Source organism: Eulemur rufifrons, chromosome 16, assembly GCF_041146395.1.
Source record: "Eulemur rufifrons isolate Redbay chromosome 16, OSU_ERuf_1, whole genome shotgun sequence".
In the NCBI taxonomy this organism is placed as follows: Eukaryota; Metazoa; Chordata; class Mammalia; order Primates; family Lemuridae; genus Eulemur; species Eulemur rufifrons.
Window position 1 is genome coordinate 45025621 of NC_090998.1, and position 20810 is coordinate 45046430.

A 20810-nucleotide genomic window follows, 5' to 3' on the forward strand; every position below is an offset into this window, starting at 1 on the left:
AATATTTACTTTATTGCATTGGTCTGGAACCGAACCCACAATATCTCAGAGATATGCCTGTACTTGGGTTTTGCTGTTAATTCCAGCAGAACCCAAATTAATATACTCCCACCTCAGCACCCAGCATTGACGCCTTTTATTTCTTTTTCTTTCCTAAAGTTCCACCACCCTCTCTTGGCTGAATGATTCCAGTAGCCTTCTAACTGGTCTCCTTGCTTCCACCTTCACCCCCCTATAGTACTTTGTAAACAGCAGCCAGAATGATTGTGTAAAAATGTTGTCATATCATTTTATACCTTTGCTCAAAATGCTCCAATGGCTCCCCGTCTCACTCAGAGTAAAAGCTGAAGTCCTTAAAATGATCTATGATACTGGTCTTGTGCCTGTAATCCCAGTACTTTGGGAGGCTGAGGTGGGAGGATTGCTTGAGGCTAGGAGTTTGAGACCAGCCTGGACAATATAGTGAGACCCTGTCGCTACAAAAAATAAGAAATATTAGCCAGTCATGGTGGCGTACACCTGCAGTCCCAGCTACTCCGGAGCCTCAGGCAGGAGAATCACCTAAGCCTAGGAGTTTGAGGCTGCAGTGAGCTATGAATCCCACCACTCCAGCACTCCAGCCTGGGTGACAGAACAAGACCCTGACTCAAACAAAACAAAACAAAAAAACCCAAAAAGGCCAGGCGTGGTGGCTCACACCTGTAATCCTAGCACTCTGGGAGGCCGAGGCAGGTAGATCGTTTGAGCTCAGGAGTTCGAGACCAGCCTGAGCAAGAGCAAGACCCCGTCTCTACTAAAAATAGAAAGAAATTAGCCAGACAACTAAAATATATACAAAAAATTAGCCGGGCATGGTGGCACATGCCTGTAGTCCCAGCTACTCGGGAGGCCGAGGCAGGAGAATCACTTGAGCCCAGGAGTTTGAGGTTGCTGTGAGCTAGGCTGACGCCACGGCACTCTACCCAGGGTGACAGAGTGAGACTCTGTCTCAAAAAAAAAAAAGAAAAGCTATACAAGACATTAAATGATCTGACCACTAGTTTGCTCTCTGACCCTATCTCTTACTATTCCCCCTATTTATATATTTGTGCAGTTCTAATTACACTGGCTCTTCCCTATGCCCTAAAATTAGGGTGATTGCTTTCCTTCTGCCTGGAATGGTCTCCCCTCAGATAACTACAAGGCTTGTGTACACTGTTCCTTCAAGTCTTTACTCAAATGTCATCTCAGTGACCCCTTCTTTGGCCGCAATAACTAAAATTACAAAACCCCAAATACTTCCTTGCCTTCATTTTTCTCCTCAGCATTTATCACTGTCAAACACTCCATATAGTTTACAAATTTATCTTGTTTATTATCTCTCTCTCCCCAATGTACACTCAAAGAGGGCAAGGATTTTTATTTTGTTTCATTCACTGCCTATTACCAAGGTCTAGAACAGTGCCTGGAACATAGTAAATATATTTTTAAATAAATGAATGAATTAAGGTCATTTACCTATATATTCACAAAACATAAGTGGCAAAGCTAGAATTCAACTCAAGATCGTCTCCAAACTCTTGCTTTCTTTGACACCTCACTATTTTCTCAAAATGGCCTACTGCTTTCCCAAATTCAGATCAGGATGGTTTTCCACAACTCTCATCTAAGAGATTAATGATTCCCATTTGAAATAAACCCTAGCAAGAAAGATCTGTTTCTAAACAACAGTACTGTGTGAGCTAAGTGAGGTTCAGCTTATAACATGTAAGTCTAACCTGATACTTTTCCTCCTGCTTTATTTATGTCTATCCAATGAACCAAACCATATCCCTTATTCTTACCCTATGGCCTCCCTCATAAAAAGTTATTCAGTCAAATACCAAACAGAATTTTTGTTCCTCTGTGTTTAATAGGTGAATCTAAAGTTTGTTTTTTCCTGAGACAGAGGCAATAGTATAATGAAAAGTTCACATCTTACTGACAGAGACTTGAATAACTCAAAAGAAGAGGAATAAACTCATAGTCCTCTTGATAGCTCTTTCAATTCTTTAGTTCTGTAAATAGCTAAGCATGAGAATATTGGGAGAGCAAAAAACAAGACATACCATAATTTCTCAAGTATCCCTTGACATAAAGTGTAAGAAGAGAAACATAATACTCTTGACTTCTTTCATTTACAAGAACTAGACAGAGAATTTTCTTTGTATCAATGAATCATTTCTTAATCTCTAGGGCAATACAGTAGGAGAAGATACATGCCATGACCATGATATGACAACATTAAGCTCAGTGAAATCTCCCAGACCTAAGTCAATAAATATAAACAAGCTAGGGAAGTGAAAGTGGACAACATGGAAGCTACCTCCAACTAATCCTCTATCCCCAGTAACGTTGACAGGGATCTACTATGTCTGAGTGGAAAAGAAAGAAGAAAAAACAAGATAAAAGGTATAAATTTCTGATTCAGCTTTAAAACTACCAAAATAAGCAAGGCAGCTTCATATATAAAGACAAATCTCCTCTGGTCTAGAAGGCCATAGTTAGGCTTGGCACAAGCCCAACTGACTGCAGCAAAGACCTAATTCACAGACAGGTGGTAGGTGTTTCCCACCATATCCTCTCCCAATCAAATCACCTCAAGAATATACAATTACTGTGTTTATATTTAATAGCAAATTCTGAAAACACCTTACCCATTTTTGAAACATTTTATTCACAGCTCTATATACAGTTATGGTATTAATGTCATCTATCACTGAATAAATGAATTCTGCAATGTTAAATGATGATGTGTTCATGTTCTATCTGCTCATTGGCCCCTGGGTCAGCCAATCTGATCCAGGGCTCCATGGCAACAGGCTCTATCACTAAGAGCTACAAGATGAGATTCCCCTTTCCTTTTTAAAAAAAAAAATAAAGCATTTTCCACAGAAACTGCTGCAAATACTGTCACAGATAGTCTCTATAGACAAATAAGAAATGCTGCCATTCTGGTATACTAAAAATGAATTGTGTGTGTGTGTGTGTGTGTGTGTGTGGCGGTGGGTAGTGAATAGCAATGACAACAAATCTACGAAAATAACAAAGGGATCCCAAAAACCCTGGAGATTTTTCCATGTTTAATTTCCATAGAGAAATTCAGGAATCCTTGAACTGCCAGAAAACCAACAACAAGATAAATTGAGGAATTAGTGTAAGGGAAGTGCTGCTCAGCTGAAACCACAATATTTAAGCTTCTCATGCCTGAAGACACAGAGAAAGCTAAAGGTTTTAATTTAGGATTGCTGACCTTTGTAAGTTTCCCATAACTTTTTTGGAATGTTAAAATGAGCATAAAACTCACAAATCTGAGGCCCTTATTCTCCATATTCTCAAATCACAGTCAGCTCACACAGTACTTGGAATTCTTATTATGTCTGTTCTCTTCTCTACACCCTACTACCTCCACTATGCTTACAGAAAAAAAACCACCGTGTCCGAATGAGGAATAATACATCTGCTCTTCACATATGCCCCCGTTCCTTCTCTCTCAGCTGCAGACCTCCCTGAAGCAAAGAGGGAATGAGATAATTATGAACTGGATGAGAAGACAAAAAACAAAACAAAACCAACATATCGTTTTTCCCCCAATGGTGCTTATTAATACTCTAAAATCCAACTGGCATATTACAAGGTATTCTCCTTTCCTGCCATGCTTTTCTCCAATAATTGATGTAGTATGTCAGGCTGCAACAAGCAACTTTGGTCCCCACCTTCTGGTATATAGTGGTAAGTGAATGCTTAGAACTGGACAGGATCTGAGATGTCAGGGTCAACATTAGCTTGGAAAGTGTCCATTGTCATCTGGCTCACATTATTATTATTTTTTAACTGTGGTAAAATATACATAACATAAAATTTACCATTTTAACCATTTTTAATTGTACAGTTCATTGATATTAATTACATTCACATTGTGCATTAAAGAAGAAAAAATGGTTTCAGGCACAAAAGCCATGGTATCAACAGACTACAGTCATTCTTTTGATGAATATTTAATGAGCATGCATTTATTGTACAAGTCACTTATATTAAGAACTATAGGGGATATGAAGAATAAACAGTCAAATGTTAAGACTCTCTGACACTACTGCCCAGTAAAAATAGCTATCAACACACGTTTCCAGTATGTTTTTTACATGCTGAATGCAGTTTCTTACATCCCCATCTCAGTTCCTACAAAAGTCCAAAGTGGCTGGATGTCTAGATGTCTTTTGTTAGCGCTTTGTTCCAAGGGACCCACAGGCAGACTAACATGAGAAGCAATAGACAGAATTCCAAAAATTCCTAGAACTGAGAAAACCTTTTCTGTAACATTGTTTCAAATTTTCCAAGAATTCTTAAGGAGACAACACAGAAAGGGGGGTAGAAGCAACTTTTAGTGGGAGTCATAAATTGTATTAAGGCTACTTTTTTAAAACGTCACTGCAAAGAAAGTCACTACTGGGCCTCTTTCTACATCAAAATTTCCTCTATACCATCACAAAAGAAAACCAAAACATTTCACTCCTACCACTTTTTTTTTTTTTTTTTTTTTAAAGATCCTGGTCCAGTAGCTATAGAAGGAGAACATATGTATTGACCTCAGAAGGACAAGAAGCTGCATGAATAGGATATTTTCTCAGTGATGTTATCTCCCAATATGAAAGCCCCAGGCTCTGATCACAGAGGTTATCTTTCTCAAATAATAATAACAGCAGCAGCTATCATTTATTGAGCATTAACTGTGCTCCAAACACTGTGCTCAGCAATTTATATAGATCACATTTATCTGAATTTAACAAATGCTAAAAATTTACTTTCGGATACTAACAGTAGGGACTTAAAAAATTTATGGCCGGGCGCGGTGGCTCACGCCTGTAATCCTAGCACTCTGGGAGGCCGAGGTGGGCGGATCGTTTGAGCTCAGGAGTTCGAGACCAGCCTGAGCAAGAGCGAGACCCCATCTCTACTAAAAATAGAAAGAAATTATATGGACAGCTAAAAATATATATAGAAAAAATTAGCCGGGCATGGTGGCGCATGCCTGTAGTCCCAGCTACTCGGGAGGCTGAGACAGGAGGATCGCTTGAGTTCAGGAGTTTGAGGTTGCTGTGAGCTAGGCTGACGCCACGGCACTCACTCTAGCCTGGGCAACAGAGTGAGACTCTGTCTCAAAAAAAAAAAAAAAATTTATGATTAAAAAAGTGTTGCATATAAACTGGCTCAAGTCTGAGGAAAAAAAAAGAAAAGTGCTGCCGGCTTCTTTATACTTATAAAAAACACACAGGTATAGAAAAGAAAACAACAAAAAAATTACCCATAATCAATAATTCCAAGATTAACTGCTATTTTTTTATTTTATTTTTCTTTATAAAGTCATCATGGCGGGGTATTGGGAAAAGTTTTCAATTAGCAATAACCATTCCTTGGATAAACCTCATTGGCTACAATACTGCCACAGCTCAAAGCTTTAACTGCTATTAATTATAGCAATGTTTTGAGGTATATCTTTCTAAACTTTGTTTCCATATTTGTATGGAATTTGTATCCATATTGGATATGCTTCCATAACCAATGTTTATGTAATTGACATAACACAAAACGTTTTTGCAATATGCCTTTTTCAACTACTAAACTGTAACGATTTTTCCATTTATTACTTTTATTTTTTTTTTTTTTTTTTTTTTTTTTTTTTTGTTGAGACAGAGTCTCACTTTGTTGCCCAGGCTAGAGTGAGTGCCGTGGCGTCAGCTTAGCTCACAGCAACCTCAGACTCCTCGGCTTAAGCGATCCTACTGCCTCAGCCTCCCGAGTAGCTGGGACTACAGGCATGCGCCACTATGCCCGGCTAATTTTTTCTATATAGATTTTTTTTTTTTTTTAGTTGTCCATATAATGTCTTTCTATTTTTAGTAGAGACGGGGTCTCGCTCAGGCCGGTCTCGAACTCCTGACCTTGAGCAATCCACCCGCCTCGGCCTCCCAGAGTGCTAGGATTACAGGCGTGAGCCACCGCGCCCGGCCTATTACTTTTAATATAAAGTCATTTTAACAGCTATCTAATATTATTATTATTTTTTTTTTTTCTTTCTTTTTTTTTTTTTTTGAGACAGAGTCTCACTCTGTTGCCCAGGCTAGAGTGAGTGCCGTGGCGTCAGCCTAGCTCACAGCAACCTCAAACTCCTGAGCTCAAGCGATCCTCCTGTCTCAGCCTCCCGAGTAGCTGGGACTACAGGCATGCACCACCATGCCCGGCTAATTTTTTTTTTTTTTTTTTTTTTTTTTTTGAGACAGAGTCTCACTTTGTTGCCCAGGCTAGAGTGAGTGCCGTGGCGTCAGCTCACAGCAACCTCAAACTCCTGAGCTCAAGGGATCCTCCTGTCTCAGCCTCCCGAGTAGTTGGGACTACAGGCATGCACCACCATGCCCGGCTAATTTTTTCTATATATATTTTTAGCTGTCCATATAATTTCTTTCTATTTTTAGTAGAGATGGGGTCTCGCTCTTGCTCAGGCTGGTCTCGAACTCCTGAGCTCAAACGATCCGCCCACCTCGGCCTCCCAGAGTGTTAGGATTACAGGCGTGAGCCACCGCGCCCGGCCTACAGCTATCTAATATTATGTCCTGGTGTATAAAGAAAAAAAAAACAACCATTTAATGTTCTATTACATACATGTACCATACTTTAATCATTTCCCTATTATTGGAAATTTAGGCAGCCATTAATCTTTGTACCTAAATCTTTTTTTTTTTTTTTTTAAGACAAGGTCTCACTCTGTCGTCAGGCTACAGTACAGTGGCATCATCATAGCTCACTGCAACCTCAAACTCCTGAGCTAAATTGATCCTCCTGCCTCAGCCTCTGGAGTAGCTGGGACTACAGGTGTGCACCACCATGCCCAGCTAATTTTTCTATTTTTTGTAGAGAATGGGTCTCCCTATTGTTCAGGCTGGTCTTTTTTTCTTTTTCTTTTTTTTTTTTTTGAAACAGAGTCTCACTCTGTTGCCCAGGCTACAGTGCCGTGGCGTCAGCCTAGCTCACAGCAACCTCAAACTCCTGGGCTCAAGCAATCCTCCTGACTCAGCCTCCTGAGTAGCTGGGACTACAGGCATGCACCACCATGCCCAGCTAATATTTTTCTACATATTTTTAGTTGTCTGGTTAATTTCTTTCTATTTTTTTTAGTAGAGACGGGGTCTCCCTCTTGCTCAGGTTGGTCTCGAACTCTTGACCTCGAGCAACCCTCCCATCTCGGCCTCCCAGAGTGCTAGGATTACAGGCGTGAGCCACTGCACCTGACCTGTATCTAAATCTTTATTCACATTGCTCATCAACTCCCCAGGATAAATGCATTCAAGAGTTTAGGAGATAAAACATTTCTCTAGTTCAGTCTAGTTAACAGAAGCAAATTAACACTATCAAATTACAGTGTTTCCCAACTGTTTCCCCAACAAAAAATAATGTTTACTTCCCAGGTCCCACTGTGGTGTCTTGGACTTTCAGGACATTCACCTAGGTAGTGCTTCTCACTTTTTATTTTTCTTCAATTCCTGCCTCCTTTTAATATTAAGTCTCCCTTTCGCCATATATTCCACTAGAGAAGGTATATGCCACTGACTCCTTGACAATCAGTGGCCTCAAAACATTAATAGGGAGGAAAAGATAAAAAATACATGGGGAATATTCTCTTTGCCATTAATGTAACACATATTAATGAATCTTGTCAATGTACTCCAGTAGTTTGGTGGGTAATTCAAAAGGCAAGGCCTCAAAAAACACACAAAAAAACCACTCTAAGTCTTTTTTTTTCTTTTTTTTTTTTTATGAGACTAGTCTCACTCTGTTGCCTGGGCTAGAGTGCCATGGTGTCAGCCTAGCTCACAGCAACCTCAAACTCCTGGGCTCAAGCAATCCTTCTGCCTCAGCCTCCCAAGTAGCTAGGACTACAGGCATGTGCCATCATGCCCAGCTAATTTTTCTATATATTTTTAGTTGTCCGGCTAATTTCTTTCTATTTTTAGTAGAGACGGGGTCTCGCTCTTGCTTAGGCTGGTCTCGAACTCCTGACCTCCAGCAATCCTCCTGCCTCGGCCTCCCAAGGTGCTAGGATTACAGGTGTGAGCCACCACACCCTGCCCACTCTAAGTATTTAACATGAAATTAAAAGAAGGTAAAAGGGAATGGGAATATTGAATATTTTAGCATTTGTTATTTGACATTTGGTCCATTTAAAATCCTAGTGATTTTAAGGAGCCTTAATACGTAGTACTTCATATAAATCTTAAGAACACCATCACCACATCAACTCACAGAAAAAAAAGCAGAGGTAACAAAGTTTCAGAGGTAGACACCAAAGACAAGTGTCCTAAGACTTGAAAGTAGGTCAGAAACAATGACAGAAAGTGAAATCCAAAACCAAAATAAAACACAAAAACCAACCAACCATCATCTGTAGGAGTGAAAGAGCAAAAATAGCGTGTTTGCAATTAGGCCTCTGAGCATCAAATTAGAAAAGATACTTCCTAAAAGGATTGACTGTATCAACATTAAGGTTAAATGTTTAGATTACACTTCAATTCAAAAACTCAATATCTATATGGCTTGAAAATCTCTTCTGACTTCCTCAAAAATTACATGTGATCTGAAGACACAAATGATATATCCCTATTTAATTTCTAAATATTAATAATAATGGCTAACACTAACCAAAGCCTTTAAAATGAAGAGGAACTGTTTAAAGGCTTTATATGTATGTATTAACTCTTTTAATCCTCAATACAAGCCTAGGAGGTAGATACTATTATCTTCATTTTACATATGAAGAAATGGAGAGGTTAAGTAATTTGCCCAAGGTCACAGAACCAGCAATTGGCAAAGCTGGGATTTGAACTCCAGAGGGCAAGCACTCAACTAGTATGCTTTTCCTAAAGAGAAGCTCTTAATGGGTTCTACAATAACAGTGAATAGGGGGTGGGCCAAGAAATAGATTGGAGAAAAAATAATTAAGTAGGTATAGTAACTTTTAGGCACAGTAATGGCCCCTATCAATTTGGCCAGAAAGTCCTTCCAACATATATCACATTTTTAATTATCCCAAATAGCGTGATGCTAAAACACCTTTTGCAAAAGCTGCTCTTGATCTTTCCCTCCTTCTCTAAAAAAATTTTTAAAAGAATGAAAAAAGAAGCATAAAAAAACCTGAAATATTACTTCTCTAACACCTTTCAACAGCTTTTCTTTCTTTGACCTTTTTCAAAACCTTGATGGTTTGAAAACAAAGATTTTAAAAGAAGGCACTTCTAGTTGAAATAAAGACACTTTGGCAATTTTTCCCTTGGTAATGACTGAAACATTTAAGAAAGACTAGGTTTATCCCACCCACCCTCAAATGGAAGGAAAATCAAGTTAAAAAAACTGTCATCTTTTAATTTCACAGCAGTTTTCTTCCCCCTCAAAGGCTATTCCTGTCCTAGCTGCAGACGGGGAACTGCTGCCAGTGACGTCAGAGCAGTCTCCCAGCAACGATTAATGAGGGTTGTCCACCACAGGGGTTTCCTGAAAAGCTAGCAAGAAATTATCCACATATTTGCTGCAATATCAAGATGCAAGGATGCAGAGGAATTTCTCTTAACCCTTATAGCTCCAGTCTCTGGCAAACTTCTAAATAGGTTATTCTTCTAAAATGCTCTCCATTTACCCTAGGATTATCTTCCTCCTCCCCTCCAAATAGTTAGATTTTGTTGGTTTGAAACATTTATGGTTATAATAAATATTAATATAATTGAGCTACCACAGAAAAAAGGAATGTATAATGTAAGTTGAAAAACAAACATTATTACTGTTCTCACTTCACAGAAAGAATTTAGAGTAAATGAAGGCATAGAGCAGAAAAGAAAATCAAGATAGAAAATAACCAGTAAGTTCTTAAAGGTACTTCTTCACATATGCTATCCAAACACACATCCACAGATAAGCAAACCTTAAATTTCCCTAAGCTCTAGTTTACTGAGTTTCAAAGATTAGAAGTACTAAAATGGAATTGCATGAAAAGGAATTGGCAGCCTAAACACTCAATCAAAACAAACAAACAAAAAAAGAACCCATTTTAGGCTATTGTGTTCACACTTAAGAGTATATCTAATAATTTACTCCTAAAGCTTTGCTTTATCTATATACATTCAAAAGTAAAATTTTTAGAATTTTATTCTAAACTACAGTGGCAAGGAATTTTATATAACTACCCATTTTTGAGGTCTGAGAAACAGCGTACAAACTGCCTACTCAGAACCAGTGCAAATAAGGCAGAAAAATTCTGAATTTCAAAACTCGGCCTAGAATTATTAAGGCATCCTAGGTTCCAGAAACCTGCTTATAAACAATTTTTTCTTTCATATTAAGAAAAGACAATTTGGTAAAATTCATTAACAGCAGAATATATAGGGTTAATTCAGCCACCCTGCTTCAGCAATTCTGACTTTGGTCTGAGCCTATTCTAAAAGGGAACAAACAAAATAACACCCCTATCATTAAAATATCCCCCTTTGGCTTCAGATCTATTCAATGGCACCCAGTTATCAACATCAAGTCATAGATGGGAGAACGCACCGCTTCAGATGGATTTTTCTTCTTCCTTCTTTCCGTCCCCTCCCTCTCAGAAGAAAAAGACTGCAAACAAAATCACTACGTCACTGGAGGTAGAGGGAATCCCATCTCTGCACTCTTTAGAAGCCAAGGCCAGCAAACAAAAACAAGCCAATTATAAGAAACAAACAAGTAATTCAAAATAAGCAGTAGACCCAGAAAAAATTCACATTGACAACCGCTACACATCAAAAGGCATATTTTAGTAAAAAGGTTTTAACAAATTCTTCCTAGGATGTTCATAATCGAAAAAGCTCCCTAGACATAGCAAAGGCGACATATTTCTTCTTATCATATTTAAAGACTAGGGGACAGTTACATAAAGACATAGGACAGAGAGGCACATTCACCAGCCAGGTGTGGATAGCTGGGTAATGACACAGTGAAGGATATTTATAGGGGATTCCCTGCTTCCTGCAATGTGCGTCAACAGCATCACCAAAGAGAACAGAAATCACCACTGTTCTCATAAGCTAAATCTGAATGAAGCATTGCTTGAAATAGCCATGGAAGAGGTAGAATCTGAATACAGTAAAAGTTCTAGCAAATCTAATTTTTAAAATATTTAAAGATAAAAAACAGCAAACTAAAATGTCCATAAAACCCTCACAAAACTTAACACTTGAAAATTCTCTAATTTCCCTAGTGTGTATTACATAGTTAAATCAGCCAAGACAGAAAATATATCTATCTTTCTAGCTCCTTCCCTATCCAGTCTGTGGAGTTCAAGGACTTTTACATAAAGAAAGAAAATTATCCAAAACTCACCCCAGATGGATCTGCACTTACACCAACAGCGAGTTCACATTATTAATGGAGGCCTCATCGTAAGGATTTGTTCTGCCGGAATTTTGCCGGAAGAAATTCCTTCTGGGAAACCTGTGCCTCTTCCCTCACCCACGGTCCCCTCCCACCCCCTTCACCCTTGAATGAAATGCTACTGATCCTTGCTGCTGCGTCTCCAGCTAGCTAATTGCTCTGACAAGCAGCTCTGAAGCAGACCATGGCCCAGCTGTTCAGAGAGATGTCACCCAGAGCTCTGCCAACAGTCACACTCACACATACACTCACTCTCACACACACACACTCACACACACACACACACAGAGGCTGCCAGAGCACCCCCTCCCACCTCCTCTTCTTGCTCTCATTCAAGTACTTCAGTGGCATGCCTGCCTCCACACAGCTCTGAGGATAGCTTTTAAAGACACAGCAGCAGTTCCTTTCTGCTGCAAATGTAGAGATGCCAAAATAGTCTTTTTAGCGAAGAATAAAGAGTCAAGGATATGTACTGAATTAAAGTTCACCTTTAAATTTACCTCACCTTTTTCTTACTTGCAAAATAATCAAGGCCAGAGAAATGATCTTTGCCTAAAAGCTACTAGGCTGGACTTTAGAAATGTAAAATTAAGACCAAACCCAGTTACAGAGAATTTTCTTTCCAGTGAGCTATATTTAGTAAAACCATTTTTCATTTTGGGCAGAAGGCAGGCAGTACAGGATACTAGAAGCTATCTGTTCTCCTCCCATGTTTGCCCCCAAAGGATGAGGAGAAGACTTTGACTATAAAATGAGGGAATAAGGAAACCATGAAGGTACCTTACTGACAGAACTGATTAAAAAAAAAAAAAAAAGGGATGAGAACAGAGAGTATAAATATAGGGATTAGAATAAATAAATTAAATTAAACAAAGTCGTACAAATGAGATTAGGAAAAAAGAGTAATAGTTCTAGAAAGTACATATAGCTCTGAAATAGCAAACTTAGATATGACCTTCAGGTCTTAACTTTTTTTTTTTTTTGAGACAGAGTCTCACTCTGTTGCCCGGGCTAGAGTGCCGTGGCGTCATCGTAGCTCACAGCAACCTCAAACTCCTGGGCTCAAGCAATCCTCCTGCCTCAGCCTCCCGAGTAGCTAGGACTACAGGCATGCGCCACCATGCCCGGCTAATTTTTTCTGTATATTTTTAGTGGTCCAGTTAATTTCTTTCTATTTTTTAGTAGAGACAGGGTCTCGCTCTTGCTCAAGCTGGTCTTGAACTCCTGACCTCGAGCAATCCTCCCACCTCAGCCTCCCAGAGTCTTAGGATTACAGGCGTGAGCCACTGCACCCGGCCAGGTCCTAATTTTTAAGAGCCCAAGGAAAGGTAGTAACAATCTCTATTGGTCAGAAAGCAATGGACATTACAGGTGGTGCAAGGTCTGCAATAGCACATATGGCTTAGGGTCCAAGCATCCTGAGGAAAACAATAAAACCTGTCACAAAGACACATTTATTTATTCATTCAGACACATATTTGTTGTGTGCTTGGGTTCTTACTATGGGCCAGGTATTATGATAAGCTCTAGGAATATGAGATAGATTCATTAGGGATCAAACAAAAGAAAAACTGTAGGCAATATGGTAAAATTCATTAACAGCAGGATGACTCTGGCTTTTACTCTGAGAAGAGAAGCCATTAGGGAGTTAGAAGATGGATCCTGAAGGGTCAAATAGACCACTGAAAGGAATCTGACTTTTACACTTAAATGAAATGAGAGATCATTGATGGTTTTTAAGCAGAGGAGTAACATGTTTTTGACCTATATGTCTCTGTTGTCCCAAAATTTTTTCTGGAGAAATTTTTAACATAAAGAGATTTGCAAAAATAGTACAATAGTTACCTAGATTCACACACAAATTTATTTATACATATATGTGCATGTATGATGTGCGTATAAATTTTTTTTCAGGTCTGAAATGTTCTCATGATGACTCTTCACACCTAAAACAATTCAGTATGTATTTCTTAACATTAAAGTCATCCTGAACTATAATAAGAGCCATCAGCCACGTCCCGGATGAGTGGCTGGATGGTGTATATGCAAGGCAGATCTAAATAGCACTGCAAAGCCTTCAAAAACGGAAATGACTTTGGAACCACCACTCACAGAAAGATGCACAGAACTTGCAAGCTGAACCCAACCAAGTCAAATGTCTCCTAAAATAAAGGTCAACATTCACTATAGGAATTAAACAAGACCCTGACTCTCATGATATAGTATTCAAAATTTCCAGGATACAATCTAGAATTACTGAGATTAGCTGGGTGTGGTAGCGCATGGGAGGCTAAAGCGGGAGAATTGAGTGAGCCCAGGTGTTCCAAGTTATAGTGAGCTATGATCACACCATTGCACTCCAGCCTGGGCAACAGAGTGAGACCCCAACTCTAAAAAAAATTTTAATAAGATAAATTTTTTAAAATAAAAATAAATAAAATTACTTGGCACATGAACAACCAAGATAATTCAAATTGCATAGGAAAAGAGATGAAGAGCCAAAACATCAAGATGACACAGGTGTTGGAATTAATGGCCTGATAACAACCTTAAAGCGGAGAGAATAAAAATGTTTCAAGAAGTGAGGGCAAACACTCTTGAAATTAATGGAAAGATAAAATGTCTCAGCAAAGAAACAGAAGCTATAAAGAAAAACCAAACGAAAATTTTAGAACTGAAAAATATAACCAAAATATAAACACTCACTTGATGGGTTTAATAGCAGAACAAAAATGACACAGGAAAAAATCGGATCAGTGACATTGAAGACAGATGAATAAAAATATAAATATGAATATTGAATCTGAACAATAAAGAGGAAAAACAATTGGGAAAAAAAAGAATAGATCATCAAGGACCTGTGGGACAGTATCAAAAAGTCTAATATTCAGACCATTAGAATTCCAAAAGGAGAGGAAAAAGAGCGTGGTAAAATATTTAATGAAATAATGGCTGAAAGCTTTACAAATTTGACAAAAGACATAAACCAATAGATTCAAGAGGCTCAGTAATCTCCAAACAGGATAAACACAAAATCCACTCCTGGATTCATCATAATCTAACAGCTAAAAACTAAAAGACAAAAAAAAAAAAAAAAAAAAAGAACTCTTGCAAGCAACCAGAGGAAAATGATGCATTCTTATTAAGGAAATAATGATTCAAATGGATTCATATTTCCTATCAGAAATCAAAAAGACTAGAAGAAGCCTGAGTAAGAGCGAGTCCCCATCTCTACTAAAAGTAGAAAACTTAGCTGGGCGTGGTAAGTGAGTGCCTACAGTCCCAGCTACTCAGGAGGCTGAGGCAGGAGGATCGCTTAAGTCCAGGAGTTTGAGGTTGCAGTAAGCTATGATGACATCACTGCACTCTATCTAGCCTGAACGACACAGGCAAGACTGTATCTCAAAAAAAAAAAAAAAAAAAGACTAGAAGAAATTGAAACATTTTAAAGGTACTAAATAAAAGAACTATAAATACAGCATTGTATATTCAGAGAAAATATTCTCTACGAATGAAGATAAAATAAAGACATTCTTAGATGAAGAAAAACTAAGAGAATTCATTGCAGTAGACCTGTTATAAAAGAACCAAAGAAAGTTCTTCAAAAAGAAGGAAAATGATAATACAACAAAACCTGGAACACCAGGAATGAAGGAAGAAATACATAAATGGCAAATATTAGATTATATATAATAATCTCCTATAGAGTTCCTTAAAATATGTTTGATATTTGAAAGCAAAAATTGTAAGATTGTCTGATAGGGTTTTCAACATATGTAGACATAAAAGATAAGATAACTACAACACAAAGAGAGGATAGCAAAGGCTAAGACAACTACAACGTACAGAGAGGATATGGTGGTTAGGTTTCAACATTCTCCCTGACATGGTAAAATATCCGTTGTAAGTATTAAAAGTTCGGAGCGTAAATATGTATGTGTGCACATATGTACATGAATAGAGAGATCTCTAGAGCAACCAAATTTTTAAAGCTATACACAAAAAGATTCAGTTAAAACCTAATAGATAAATTAAAATGATTGAAATGGAATACTACAAAATGTTCAAATGAAGGTCAGGCATGGTGGCTCATACCTGTAACCCTAGCATTTGGGGAGGTTGAGATGGGAGGATTGCTTAATTAAGCCCAGGAGCTTGAGACTAGCCTGAGCAGCATAGCAAGGCTCTTGTCTCTACAAAAAATTTAAAAATTAGCTGGATGGGCAGGGCGCGGTGGCTCATGCCTGTAATCCTAGCACTCTGGGAGGCCAAGGCAGGTGGGTCATTTGAGTTCAGGAGTTCGAGACCAGCCTGAGCAAGAGTGAAACCGCGTCTCTACTAAAAAAGTAGAAAGAAATTATCTGGACAACTAAAAATATATATAGAAAAAATTAGCTGGGCATGGTGGCGCATGCCTGTAGTCCCAGTTACTGGGGAGGCTAAGGCAGGAAGATCACTTGAGCCCAGGAGTTTGAGGTTGCTGTGAGCTGGGCTGACACCACAGGACTCTAGCCCGGGCAACAGAGTGAGACTCTGTCTCAAAAAAAATAAAATAAAATAAAATAAAATAAAATTAGCTGGATATAGTGGCGCACACCTGTAATCCTAGCTACTCAGGAGGCTGAGGCAGGAGGATCACTTGAGCCTAGGAGTTTGAGGTTGCAGTGAGCTATGAAGATGCCACTGTACGCCAGCCTGGATGACAGAGCAAGACCCTGTCTCAAAAAAGAAAAAAAAAAAAAGTTCAAATGACTCAAAAGTCAAGAAAAGGGAATCAACAGGGGATTAAAAAAGAAAAGGAACAAAGAGAAAACAAATAATAAGATGGATAAGATGGTAGACCAAAATCTAAACGTATCAATAATTACAGAAACGGTAAATGGTCTAAAAATGCTAATTAAGAGATTGTCCAAATAGATTAAAAAACATGACCCAACTATATGTTATCTATAAGAAAGTCACCACTAATATAATGATACAGGCAGGTTAAAAGCAAATGGATTAAACTATTCTGTACTTTAACGGTGGCTATATAACATTATACATTTGTCAAAATCAAAAGAACTGTATACCACAAAGAGTGAAACCTAATGCAAATTATGGACTTTAGTAATAGTAATATACCATTATTGCTTTATCAATTTCAACACATGTATTACACTAATATGAGATGTTAAAAACAGAGGAAACTGTTGTGTGTATGGAGGGCAGGGGATAGTATATGAGAACTCTCTGTACTTTCTCCTCAATTTTTCTATAAACTTAGAACTGTTCTAAAAAATGAAGTCTATTAATTAATTATTTTTTTAAGAGATAGGGTCTTGCTCTGTTGCCCACGCTGGAATGCAGTAGCACAATCACAGCTCACTGCAGTCTCGAACTCCTGGGCTCAAGTGTTCCTTTTGCCTCAGCCCCCCGATTAGCTGGGACTACAGGCGCGTACCACCACGCCTGACTGTAAAGTCTACTAATTCAAAAAAATGGATAGAAAAAGATACCATATAAACACTAACCAAAAACCTGGAATGATATGTTAGTATTAAACAAAGTCTAACTCAGAACAAAAAAAAATTACCAGGGATAAAGAGGAATATTACATAATGATGATTCACCAAGACAAAACAATTCTGATGTCTATACACCTAATAACAGAGCTTCAAAATACACAAAGCAAAAACTGAGAACTAAAAGGAAAACGAGACAAATACACAATTACTGTTGGGTATTCCAATACCCCTCTCTCCGAAATAGACAGAACCATTAGACAGAAAATAAGCAAAGATATAGAACTAAACAACATAATTAACAAACAGGAACTAACTGACATTTATGGAACACTCTAACTGAAAACAGAATATACATTTTTTTCAAGTGCTCATGAAGCATTCACCAAGACAGACTATATTGAGTCACAAAACAACCTTAACAAATTTAAAAGAATAAAAATTATACAAAGTATGTTCTTTGATCGTAATGGAATTAAACTAGAAATCAATAACAAAAATAGAACAGGAAAATCTCTAAACATTTGGAAATTAAAGAACATACTTCTAAATAATCCATGGATCAAAGAGGAAATCTCAAACAAAACTGGAAAATATTTTGAGCTGAACAAAAATGTAAATATAATATACTGAAATTCATGGGATGCAAACTAAAGAAATGCCTAGAAGGAAATATTAATATATACATAGTACCAAATGCTTATATTAGAAAAGCAGTGTTATGGACTGAATGTGTCTTCACAAAATTCATATGTTGAAGCCCTAACTCCCAGTATGGCTGTATTTGGAGGGGGCCCCTAAGAAAGTAATTAAGGTTAAATCAGAATTAAGGTAATACTAAAAAGCAGAAATCAAAGAAATTGAAAACAGGGGAAAATGAATGAAAGATAGAGTCAGATAAATAAACTGGCATAAATTCATACAATGGAATTCTACTAAGCAATAAAAAGGAATGAACTACTAGTATATGTAACAACTTGGATGATTCTCAAACTCATTATACTGAGTTAAAGAAGTCAGTCTCAAAATGACTATGTGATTCGATTTACATGACCTTCTGGAAAAGCAAAAATTATAGGTACAATAAACATAGTAGTGGTTGCCAGGGTCTGGGGTTAAGAGGAGGGGACTGACTACAAGGGGCAAAGGAGAACCAGTTGAGGTGATGGAAATATTTTATTTCATTACTGTGGTGGTATAGTTACAAAATTGTATATTTTTGTCAAAATTTAGAGAACTGTTCACCCACAAAGGTTAAGAGTTACTATGTGTAAATTATACTCAATAAATGAGACTTTAAAAAATAGTAAGAAAAATAATAATCAAGTGGGGGTAGGCAATGAGTAGAGTTATAAATAAGAATAATAGAATCTTTACTTTATATGTTTGAAATTTTCATTTGAAAAAAAGTGTCAGAAGAACCAGCAAAGGAGACTTAAGAAGGAACAGCCAGTGAGAAAAGAAAATGTGTTTTGGAAGCCAAGTGAAAAACATTTCAAAAAGGAGAAGATGATAAACTATGCCACGTACTGACAGGTCGAATGATGATAACTTACATCTGATTACTGGATTAAGGAATAGAGAGTAATGGGTAAAAGCCTAACTGGAGAGGGTTTAAGAAAGAAAAAGGAGAGAAAGTGGGGATAGCAAGAATAGACAACTCTTTCAAATAATTTTGCTGTAAAGAGAAATGAGGTGGCAGCTGGAGCAGGGAGGAGATCAAGAGAAGTTTTTGTTAAGATGGGACAAATTGCAATACATTTGAATGCTAACGTTCTCTTACAAAGTTACTTTCTTAAAGAATCATTTATGGGCTGAGAGTAGTGGCTCATGCCTGTAATCCTAGCACTTTGGGAGGTTGAGGCAGGAGGATCACTTAGGGTCAGGAGTTTGACACCAGCCTGAGCAATATAGTGAGACCTCCATCTCAACAAAAATTTTTTTAAAAAAATTAACCAGGCATGGTGGCACACGCCTGTAATCCCAGCTACTCAGCAGGCTGAGGCAGGAGGATCGCTGGAGCCCAAGAGTTTGATGTTACAGTGAGAGATGACAACACTGCCATCATGCCCCAGGAAGAGAGCAAGATCCTATCTCAAAAAACAAAACAAAGGATAACTTACTAAATCTATACATAAATAGTATGGAAATACCTCCAGTACATATTAAGGGATAAAAGCAAGTTGCACTTGCCAAAATCTTTTTCAGTACTTTCTGTAGTCTATTCTAAGCACTTTAAATGCTTTGCGTTGAATCCCATACCTCAATAATCAAAATATCTAAAATAATTATATATAAAAATGCTCACAAGCATTATTTATATTAGAGAAAAATCTAAAAATAAGTTAAACAGCCAAAAATAGGAACAATAATAAATGATGGCACATTCATATGAATGAATCTTATAGTCATTTTCATGATTCATTCATAAATTTTTTAAACAAGGGAGAATAATTATGATAGTTAAGAAACAAAAGTTAACATGCAAAACCATATACATTATGATACTAACTATAAAATACACAATGATAAGAAAAGATACTCTGGATACAACTGGGAAAAACTCAACATGAACTCGGTATTGGATGATTAAGTATTCTTATTATTTTTGTGAAATTAATAATGGCATGGTGTTTATTTTTTAAAGTCCTTAAGAATTGTAGATGCATACTGAAGTAGATACAGGTGAAATGACATGTGTGGATTACTTTAAAATAATCCAACTTCATTTCTTTCAATTGTGTTAGCACCATGCTGCCATTGCTCTCTAATGCCATGCCGTCTCTAGCTCCCGGAGCCCTAGCAGGAGAAGGGGAATAAATAAGGAGGTCTTTATATCATGGTTTGTACAGACTGTCCACAAATCAACCAGTGATAAAGCACCCAAGAAACAACTGGCTACGTAAGAGCTGCTCCCGAGAGTATGTCCTTTACCGGAGGGATGAAGAACTTCATTGTTACAGGCCTCGTACTGTGGCACTCTGTGAAATGAGACATTATCAGAAGTCCACTGAACTTCTGATTTGCAAACTTGCCTTCCAGCGTCTGGTGTGAGAAATTGCTTAGAATTTTAAAACAGGTCTGGGTTTCCAGAGCACAGCTACTGGTGCTTTGCAGGAGATAAGTGAGGCCTATTTGTTTGGCCTTTTTAATGTTTTTTTATTTTTAATTTTTTTCAGAGTCAGGATCTCACTCTGTCACCCAGGCTGGAGTGCAGTGGCCCTGGCTCACTGTAACTTTGACCTCCTGGACACAAGCAATCCTCCCGCCTCAGCCTCCCAAAGTGTTGGGATTACAAGTGTGAGCCACCACAATCAGCCAGGTTGGCCTTTTTAAAGACACCAACCTGTGTCCTGTCCATGCCAAACATGTAACAATTATGCCAAAAGACATCCAGCTAGCATGCCGCATACATGGAGGTCCTGCTTAAAAATGCAATATCATGAGAAACATTTCATTCTCAAAAAAACAACAAAAAAATTGTTTTCTTTCCGTTACTGGTAGTTCTGAATGTTCTATATTTTTTTCCATGAGATCAAAAGGTACCTAAGTATTAATAAATGACTGCAAGTGGAAAAATAAGAAACAGAAATCAAATATTGGCAGTTTTTACATTTTCATTTGTGTGTTAATTTTTAATGTAAATGTGGGTACATAAAGCATTAATGCAAGTCCAAATGCTTCCATGAGTAAGTTTCAGCAGTTCAACTTTATAATAATCATAAACAAACCTGTTACATTTTTCTGGACATAGGTGGACATGGTGGCATGCACCTCTGTAGTCCTAGCTTTTCGGGAGGGTAAAGCAAGAGCACCACTTGAGTCTAGGAGTTCGAGGTTACA

The 20810-nt window shown here is 37.8% G+C and overlaps 1 protein-coding gene and 1 pseudogene across 8 annotated transcripts in view; both read right to left on the reverse strand.

Annotated features, from left to right (window-relative positions):
* R3HDM2 (R3H domain containing 2) overlaps positions 1-20810 on the reverse strand; it is a 141998-nt gene that overhangs the window by 55608 nt on the left and 65580 nt on the right. The gene's annotated exons all lie outside the window — the stretch shown is intronic.
* Positions 5316-5473, reverse strand: LOC138397643 (U4 spliceosomal RNA; annotated as a pseudogene).